This window comes from Rhipicephalus microplus, chromosome 7, assembly GCF_043290135.1.
Source record: "Rhipicephalus microplus isolate Deutch F79 chromosome 7, USDA_Rmic, whole genome shotgun sequence".
NCBI classification, from domain to species: Eukaryota; Metazoa; Arthropoda; class Arachnida; order Ixodida; family Ixodidae; genus Rhipicephalus; species Rhipicephalus microplus.
Window position 1 is genome coordinate 172,415,747 of NC_134706.1, and position 10,000 is coordinate 172,425,746.

General features: G+C 59.8%; 2 non-coding genes across 2 annotated transcripts in view; both read left to right on the top strand.

The window, feature by feature from the left end:
• Positions 1-6,350: 6,350 nt before the first annotated feature.
• Positions 6,351-8,149, top strand: LOC142768014 (small subunit ribosomal RNA). The gene has a single exon (XR_012885220.1). It is a non-coding gene; the product is annotated as a small subunit ribosomal RNA (ribosomal RNA).
• Positions 8,150-9,868: 1,719 nt separating this feature from the next.
• LOC142767931 (5.8S ribosomal RNA) overlaps positions 9,869-10,000 on the top strand; it is a 153-nt gene continuing 21 nt past the window's right edge. The window contains exon 1 of the ribosomal RNA XR_012885146.1: positions 9,869-10,000. This exon is cut by the window's right edge and continues 21 nt beyond it. This is a non-coding gene — a ribosomal RNA (5.8S ribosomal RNA).

Here is a 10,000-nt window from a genome sequence, read left to right on the forward strand (position 1 = left end):
GCGGTTTTTGCTGCCCCGGCTGACGCAGTTCGGACTTAGCACTTTTTGGGCTGAGCCTGGCTGGCGGCCCACTCACTCGATCGCCATGTCTGTTTGCCACAGTTTTCCCGGTGGTGCCGCACCCGGGCTCGCCCCGGCTGACGCAGTTTTCGCGCCGCCCCGGCTGACGCGGTTTCGTGCCGCCCCGGCAGACGCGGTTTTTGCGCCGCCGCGGCTGACGCGGTTTTTGCCGCCCCAGCTGACGCAGTTCGGACTTAGCACTTTTCGGCTGTGCCTGGCTGGCGGCCCACTCACTCGATCGCCATGTCTGTTTGCCACAGTTTTCCCGGTGGTGCCGCACCCGGGCTCGCCCCGGCAGACGCGTTTTTTTTTCTTTCGCCCCGGCTGACGCAGTTTTCGCGCCGCCCCGGCTGACGCGGTTTCGTGCCGCCCCGGCAGACGCGGTTTTTTGCGCCGCCCCGGCTGACGCGGTTTTTGCCGCCCCGGCTGACGCAGTTCGGACTTAGCACTTTTTGGCTGAGCCTGGCTGGCGGCCCACTCACTCGATCGCCATGTCTGTTTGCCACAGTTTTCCCGGTAGTGCCGCACCCGGGCTCGCCCCGGCTGACGCAGTTTCGCGCCGCCCCGGCTGACGCGGTTTCGTGCCGCCCCGGCAGACGCGGTTTTTGCGCCGCCCCGGCTGACGCGGTTTTTGCTGCCCCGGCTGACGCAGTTCGGACTTAGCACTTTTTGGGCTGAGCCTGGCTGGCGGCCCACTCACTCGATCGCCATGTCTGTTTGCCACAGTTTTCCCGGTGGTGCCGCACCCGGGCTCGCCCCGGCAGACGCGTTTTTTTTGCTTTCGCCCCGGCAGACGTGGTTCCCCCCCCCTTTTTCGCTCGCCCCGGCTGACGAGGTTTTCGCGCCGCCCCGGCTGACGCAGTTTTCGCGCCGCCCCGGCTGACGCGGTTTCGTGCCGCCCCGGCTGACGCGGTTTTCCCGCCGCCCCGGCTGACGCGGTTTTTGCGTCGCCCCGGCTGACACGGTTCGGACTTTGCACTTTTCGGCTGTGCCTGGCTGGCGGCCCACTCACTCGATCGCCATGTCTGTTTGCCACAGTTTTCCCGGTGGTGCCGCACCCGGGCTCGCCCCGGCAGACGCGTTTTTTTTTTCCTTCGCCCCGGCAGACGTGGTTCCCCCCCCCTTTCGCTCGCCCCGGCTGACGAGGTTTTCGCGCCGCCCCGGCTGACGCAGTTTTCGCGCCGCCCCGTCTGACGCGGTTTCGTGCCGCCCCGGCAGACGCGGTTTTTGCGCCGCCCCGGCTGACGCGGTTTTTGCGTCGCCCCGGCTGATGCAGTTCGGACTTTGCACTTTTTGGCTGACCCCGGCTGGCGGCCCACTCACTCGATCGCCATGTCTGTTTGCCACAGTTTTCCCGGTGGTGCCGCACCCGGGCTCGCCCCTGCAGACGCGTTTTTTTTTTCGCCCCGGCTAACGTGGTTTTTTCTTTTCGCTCGCCCCGGCTGACGCGGTTTTTTCGATGCCTCACCGTCCGAGTTGACGCGGTTGGAACATTGCGCTTTTTTCTTGTTTTCCCAGTTTTCACGCTCTCACTCGCCGATCCTCACGTTCTCCGCACAGTGTTTGTATCCTGTTGTGTGAGACCCGAACTTAAGCCGCAGTTTAGGCTCTGCGTTTTTCCGTCTTTCTTTTTGTTTTTTTTTTTCGCCGCGGCTGAAGTGGATTTTTCGGTGCCTCGACGCCCCGGTAGTCGCGGTTTTTCCGTTTCCGCACGGCCCCGGCTGACGCTGCTCGGTCACAGTCGCCTTTTGTGATGATTGCAGACTTCTTGAGCGCGGGTGTTTTTTTTTTGTTGTTGTTGTTTTATTACGCATTCGCTCCAGCAGACGCTGTTTAGACTTTTTGTTTCCTCTTTTATCCTGCGACGAGGTGACGAGGTTTATTCGGTGCCCCGCCGCCCCGGCTGAAGTGATTTTTCCTGTCCCGTGCCGCCCCGGCTGACGCGGTTGGGACTTCGCGTTTGTTTGGCCGCCACGGGTTTTGGCGCACTCGCTCGGTTGCTTGTTGTTGCCACTTGTTGCGAACCCAGGTTTCTTGAGCGAGCGCGGGCGTTTTTTCTTCCTTTCTTTCTTTGTTCTATGTGTTAGCGAATCGGCCTTTAATATCACACGAGGACTCACAACCAACAATTTTCAGTTGGAAGTGTAAAAAATCTGCAGGTGTTGACGTAACTGACTTGCCCCGTACCCTTGAGTACATCCATGAAGTTCTCGTAGTACTACTAAATCGCATTATTCCAAGTGGAGAAATTCCCATAAACTTGCAAACCTCTACACGAAAATCGGTGCGCGTGATAAAGTTGAAAATTATCGTCCGATATCAAGGTGCCTTCTATAACACAAATTCTAGGAAAAAAAAACACTTGTTCGCCGTTTTCTGCGCCGTGACTGGCAGCACTCCGGCGAAGCGAAACGGGGTCGATTCGAGCACGATATCGGCGTCTTTCGACGTGCTCGCCGGCGACCGTCGCACGAGTACGTCGCACGAGCGCGTCTGCCGGGGCGCCGTTTGCGAAGCCGACGCAAAAGTGGGAACCGCCGCTCGGATGATCGCCGCTTTCGGCAGAGTGAGTGTTGGCACTCCGGGGAAGCGAAACAGCTTGAATGCGCCCACGAAATCGGCGTATTTTGAAGTGCCCGCCGGCGACCGTCGCACGAGTACGGTAAACCGCGTCAGCCGGGGCGTAGTTCGGGACGCCGACGAAAAAGTGGGAAGCGCAACTCGGATCTTCGCCGTTTTTGCAGGAGTGAGTGGCGGCCCTCCTGCGAGACCAAGAAGCATCGATTCGTGCACGAATTCGGCGCCTTTCGACGTGATCGCCGGCGACCGTCGCTCGAGTAGGGCAAACCGCGTCTGCCGGGGCGGGCTTCGGGACGCCGATGCGAAAGTGGGAAACGCTGCTCGGATGTTCGCCGTTTTTGGCCGAGTGAGTGCTGGCACTCCGGCGAAGCCAAGGAGCGCCAATTAGCGCACGATATCGGCGTCTTTCGACGCGCTCGCCGGCGACCGTCGCACGAGTAGGGCAAACCGCGCCTGCCGGGGCGGGGTTTACGACGCCGACGCAAAAGTGGGAACCGCCGCTCGGATGTTGGCCGTTTTTGGCAGAGTGAGTGCTGGCACTCCGGCGACGCGAAAGAGCGCGAATGCGCCCACGAAAGTGGCGTATTTGGACGTGCTTGACGGCGGCCGCTGCACGAATACGAAAAACCACGTCAGCCGGGGCGAGCGACCCACGGCGGTCTGGGTGCTTATCGCTGCTATTATAGGGGCACCCCGGCAGACGCAGAAAAAAAAATTTTTTTTTCGACCTTCTTTTTTGCTGGTCGAGCTCGGGTAACCCAGGTCGCAATGGGAGCCGCGCACGAAAGTGGCGTCGCGAGACGCGTTCGCGGTCGCTAGTCGCACGAGCTCGGCAACCGCGTCAGCCGGCGCGGAGTTCGAGATGCCGACGGCTAAGTGGGTACCGCTGCTCGGATGTTCGCCGTTTTTGGCCGAGTGAGTGCTGGCACTCCGGTGAAGCCAAGGAGCGCCAATTCGTGCACGATATCGGCGTCTTTCGACGTGCCCGCCGGCCACCGCCGCACGAGTACGGCAAACGGCGTCTGCCGGGGCGGGGTTTGCGACGCGTACGCAATAGTGGGAACCGTCGCTCAGATGTTCGTCGTCTTTGGCCGAGCGAGTGCTGGCACTCCGGCGAAGCGAAACGGGGCCGATTCGGGCACGATATCGGCGTATTTCGACGTGCTCGCCGGGGACCGTCGCACGAGTACGGCAAAGCGCGTCTGCCGGGGCGAGGTTTGCGACGCCGACGAAAAAGTGGGAAGCGCCGCTCGGATCTTCGCCGTTTTTGCAGGAGTGAGTGGCGGCCCTCCTGCGAGACCAAGAAGCATCGACTCGCGCACGATATCGGTGTCTTTCGACGTGCCCGCCGGCCACCGCCGCACGAGTACGGCAAACCGCGCCTGCCGGGGCGGGGTTTACGACGCCGACGCAAAAGTGGGAACCGCCGCTCGGATGTTGGCCGTTTTTGGCAGAGTGAGTGCTGGCACTCCGGCGACGCGAAAGAGCGCGAATGCGCCCACGAAAGTGGCGTGTTTGGACGTGCTTGACGACGACCGCCGCAGGAAAACGAAAAACCACGTCAGCCGGGGCGAGCGACCCATGGCGGTCTGGGTGCTTATCGCTGCTATTATAGGGGCACCCCGGCAGACGCAAAAAAAAAATTTTTTTCGACATTCTTTTTTGCTCGTCGACCTCGGGTGACTCAGGTCGCAGTGGGAGCCGCGCACGAAAGCGGCGTCGCGAGACGGCTTCGCGGTCGCTAGTCGCACGAGCTCGGCAACCGCGTCTGCTGGGGCGGAGTTCGGGACGCCGACGGCTAAGTGGGAACCGCCGCTCGGATGTTCGCCGTTTGTGGCCGAGTGAGTGCTGGCACTCCGGCGAAGCCAAACGGGGCCGATTCCGGCACGATATCGGCGTCTTTCTACGTGCTCGCCGGCGACCGTTGCACGAGTACGGCAAAGTGCGTCTGCCGGGGCAGGGTTTGCGACGCGTACGCAATAGTGAGAACCGTCGCTCGGATGTTCGTCGTCTTTCGCCGAGCCAGTGCTGGCACTCCGGCGAAGCCGAACGGAGCCGATTCGGGCACGATATCGGCGTCTTTCCACGTGCTCGCCGGCGACCGTCGCACGAGTACGGTAAACCGCGTCAGCCGGGGCGGAGTTCGGGACGCCGATGCGAAAGTGGGAAGCGCCGCTCGGATCTTCGCCGTTTTTGGAGGAGTCAGTGGCGGCACTCCGGTGAAGCCAAGGTGCGCCAATTCGCGCACGATATCGGCGTCTTTCGTCGTGCCCGCCGGCCAGCGTCGCACGAGTACGGCAAACCTCGTCTGCCGGGGCGGGGTTTGCGACGCCGACGCAAAAGTGGGAACCGCCGCTCGGATGTTCGCCGTTTTTGGCAGAGTGAGTGCTGGCACTCCGGCGAAGCGAAAGAGCGTGAATGCGCCCACGAAAGTAGCGTATTTGGACGTGCTTGACGGCGACCGCCGCAGGAGTACGAAAAACCACGTCAGCCGGGGCGAGCGACCCACGGCGGTCTGGGTGCTTATCGCTGCTATTATCGGGGCACCCCGGCAGACGCAGAAAGAAAAAAAAAATGGGGACATGGCGTGCGTCACCGTGCGGCTTCGCAGAGTTGCCGAAGTCGCCGAGCCCTTCGACTGAGCCGAACGGCGGACAGGGAACGTTGGTCGGCCGTTCTAACCTGTCGGTGCCACGCCGAGACGTCGTTAAGGAAAACCGCGTCGTGGGCCCCTACGACGCCGTCGAGTCGTTGTACGTTTGGTGTCCAGCGTGTCGGCGGCGAGTAGCGGACACGTCGTTCACGACTTCGGTCTTTCGCAGTCGACGCGAACTTGCGGAGAGTCGTGGTGCCTCACGTTTTCGGCAGAAACCGCGGCGGAATTTTCCCGTGCGTGCGCGCACGACCTCGGTGCTGTGCCGCCAGCGTAGTGTTGCACAAACTCGTGGCCTACCCAAGGTGCGGTACGTTTGCGGCCGTATCCTCGGTGGGAATTTCGTGAGTAGGGTCGCAAATTCTACGACCTCGGCGGGTTTGAGAGCGACGTAGACTTGTGGCACGCTCAACGTGCCACACGTTTCGGGGCACACCCGCGGTGAAATTTTCTCGAGTACGCTCGTATTAGTGCCCAAGGAGGTCTGGGTACTTATCGCTGCTATTATGTGGGGGTTCTCGTGAGCGGCGTACGCGAAAGCGACCTGGTGTCTGATATGCGGCGGGCTTCGGCCTCGTCAAGCGTGTCCTCGGGTCTGCTCCAGGTGAATCCACGGCAGTCGTCTGCAGCCTCATCCGCTTGATGCGTTAGGGGCTGGTTGTCGGACGGTGCCGTTTTACCACGATATCGAGGTGTGTTCCGTGTCGTCGTCGGGCGATTCAGATGCGAAAGCGCCGAAGACGCGGGCGTGACCCGTCGTCTGGCGGCTTTGCAGTCTCGGCTCCGTTGCTAGTTCCGGCCGGTCCACCGACAGTGCAGCGGGCTTGGGCAACCCGCACGGCGCGACCGAGTCGATGCAACGAAAAAAAGCGAGCATGAACGTGCTTCTTGCCGCACGGCTCCCACTCGTCCTTCGGGAAGGTTGTGCCGTAGCGAGCTCGAACGCCGTCATCTCGGAGTGCAAAATAAGCGTGTTGGGGCGCCTGAAGGTGGCCTCCGCCGCACACAGACTGCGTCCGGCCCGCCGAAGGCGAGGACGGACGCGCAGTCGAACGATTACCTGGTTGATCCTGCCAGTAATCATATGCTTGTCTCAAAGATTAAGCCATGCATGTCTAAGTACATGCCGAAATAAGGCGAAACCGTGAATGGCTCATTAAATCAGTTATGGTTCCTTAGATCGTTTCTTCCTACTTGGATAAGTGTGGCAATTCTAGAGCTAATACATGCAGTGAGCCTGGAGTGCTTTTATTAGACCAAGATCGATCGGGTTTCGGCCCGTATTGTGTGGTGACTCTGGATAACTTTGTGCTGATCGCATGGCCACGAGCCGGCGACGTTTCTTTCAAGTGTCTGCCTTATCAACTTTCGATGGTAGGTTACTTGCTTACCATGGTTGTTACGGGTAACGGAGAATCAGGGTTGGATTCCGGAGAGGGAGCCTGAGAAACGGCTACCACATCCAAGGAAGGCAGCAGGCGCGCAAATTACCCACTCCCGGCACGGGGAGGTAGTGACGAAAAATAACAATACGGGACTCTTTTGAGGCCCCGTAATTGAAATGAGTACATTCTAAATCCTTTAACGAGGATCAATTGGAGGGCAAGTCTGGTGCCAGCAGCCGCGGTAATTCCAGCTCCAATAGCGTATACTAAAGCTGCTGCGGTTAAAAAGCTCGTAGTTGGATCTCAGTTCCAGACGAGTAGTGCATCTACCCGATGCGACGGCTCGGACTGAACATCATGCCGGTTCTTTCTTGGTGCACTTCATTGTGTGCCTCGAGATGGCCGGTGCTTTTACTTTGAAAAAATTAGAGTGCTCAACGCAGGCGAGTCGCCTGAATAAACTTGCATGGAATAATAGAACAAGACCTCGTTTCTGTTCTGTTGGTTTTTGGAATACGAGGTAATGATTAAGAGGGACGGACGGGGGCATTCGTATTGCGGCGCTAGAGGTGAAATTCTTGGACCGTCGCCAGACGAAGTACTGCGAAAGCATTTGCCAAGAATGTTTTCATTGATCAAGAACGAAAGTCAGAGGTTCGAAGGCGATCAGATACCGCCCTAGTTCTGACCATAAACGATGCCAACCAGCGATCCGCCTGAGTTACTCAAATGACTCGGCGGGCAGCTTCCGGGAAACCAAAGTATTTGGGTTCCGGGGGAAGTATGGTTGCAAAGCTGAAACTTAAAGGAATTGACGGAAGGGCACCACCAGGAGTGGAGCCTGCGGCTTAATTTGACTCAACACGGGAAAACTTACCCGGCCCGGACACTGGGAGGATTGACAGATTGAGAGCTCTTTCTTGATTCGGTGGATGGTGGTGCATGGCCGTTCTTAGTTGGTGGAGCGATTTGTCTGGTTAATTCCGATAACGAACGAGACTCTAGCCTATTAAATAGGTGCGGGGTTCCCAGCACCTTACAACCTTCTTAGAGGGACAAGCGGCTCCTAGCTGCACGAAACGGAGCAATAACAGGTCTGTGATGCCCTTAGATGTCCGGGGCCGCACGCGCGCTACACTGAAGGAAGCAGCGTGTCTTTATCCCTGTCTGAAAAGACTGGGTAACCCGTGGAACTTCTTTCGTGATTGGGATAGGGGCTTGCAATTGTTCCCCTTGAACGAGGAATTCCCAGTAAGCGCGAGTCATAAGCTCGCGTTGATTACGTCCCTGCCCTTTGTACACACCGCCCGTCGCTACTATCGATTGAATGATTTAGTGAGGTCTTCGGACGGATGTCCGGCGCGGCCTTTCGGTTGCGCCGGTCTGTTGGAAAGATGACCAAACTTGATCATTTAGAGGAAGTAAAAGTCGTAACAAGGTTTCCGTAGGTGAACCTGCGGAAGGATCATTAACGGATCGTGAAGGGTGAGCGCCTCAGCTGCGTCTGCGCCCGACACTTTCTGCCGCTGACCCCGTTTGGACGCGGGGTCGGCTTTTCCCCACGGGGCTGCCTGAATGTGGAGCGGCACCCCGTGACAAATTGTTGCGCCCAGCGGACGCCAACACCGCGACCTTGGACGGTCGGCCAGGTGGCGGACGCGGGTACAAACGGCGCAACGCACTCATAGGTCGGCTTTCGACCCGCCACTGCACCGTGGCTCGAAGCGCTCGAAATGCGCGACCCGACCGCTGCGGGACCGCCTAGTACTGTAAACAGGAGCGGCGGAGCGCGAACGGCGAGTCGTGGTTACGTCGGTAGAAGGCAAGGCTGCGCGTTCCCGAAACGCCAGCCGAGTGCCCTCCCGACCGTTCGAGCGTGCAAGAACGAGACCCGACAATCGCGCGGCGACTGCCAAGTACGAGAGGAACGGCACAAGCGTCGGCGGTAGGTCAAAGAACTGGCGATGTGACGGGTCCGCTGTGCACCAGTGCATACCGTCCCGCCGTCCGCGGCAAGCGCCTCCGCGTCCTCGGGTGACGGAGGCTGCCGGTCGGTTCTTGCAGGCGAGGGATCTCGCTGGCACCGGTTCGCGTTGACGCGCGGCCGGTCATGGCACGGCGATGCGACGGCCGAGGTGCGCAGTACTCGATGGAGGAACCGCACGCTGCGATGACCGTCCCGCCCTCCGCGGCGTATGCGTACCGACCGTAATGGTTGCAGCAGCGCCGGCCGGCTTTTGAATTCGCCACACGAAACACGGTGCGAGATCGCGGTTAGGGGAGCGTCGACGTTGCCAGGCGTTTTGCTTGCTGCCGAGGGAAAGGCGGCACGGCCACGTCGCGCTCGTCGCGATTAGCGGGTCTGCGCGCTTTGGGAAGGTGCCGCAACGACTTGCCGAAAGAGGAAGCACGGAAGAACGAGGGACTTGGACGTCCCGACAATTGAACGCACTTGCGGCCAGGCCCTTGCTGGCTTCGTTCTTCCGCCTCGAGTAGGCTCGTACGCGGCTCCGGCGCCGAAAGTGGTCCTTGGCACCGACTTCGGTGGACGTGGGAAGTGCCGCGCAAGTACGGCGCGCCTGGCTCCACCTGTTGGCTAAAGTAGGCAGCCGGATCGGCATTTTGGTGTGCGGTGGCAAACCGTGGATGCGAAAAAAGCTTGTGCGATTTCGTGGAACAAAAAGCGGGGGTCCCCCTTTTTATGCGGAGGAGACCGACCCGCCCGCCGTGGTGAACCGCGACGCCACGGTAAAAACGGGAGAGGCTTGTCGATGGGACCGCGAATCCCGCGCTCCACGGAGGCCGGGAGGCGGCCGCCCGAGGAAATGTGTAGCCGTCGAGGCCCGCATCTGCGTGCACTCTTATCCAAATGGGTGTACCGCAGGCATTTTCTGGTTAGGCGGGCCAATGAGAGCGAGCACACAACGATACCTACGGGTCCGGCTTGGAGGACCGGCTTCGACGCCTCCCGAGTATTTATAGAGGGGTGGACCACGAAAGCACTCGCAAGTAGCGGAAGCGAAACGCCGTCCGAAACACACCGTTTGCTCGACTTGCGGCAGCCGAAAAAGGCGCGGCAGAGTTTTGGAGTCCAAGCGTGCGCTGAAAAGCGCCCTTCTTGGCCACTGTTTGGCCGAGTGCCAGAAACGTTTGGTTTTGACTGTACGGAATTGAACAAACACTTTTTCACGACTCTAAGCGGTGGATCACTCGGTTCTCGGGTCGATGAAGAACGCAGCCAGCTGCGAGACTTGGTGTGAATTGCAGGACACACTGAGCACTGATTCTTTGAACGCACATTGCGGCCTTGGGTCTTCCCTTG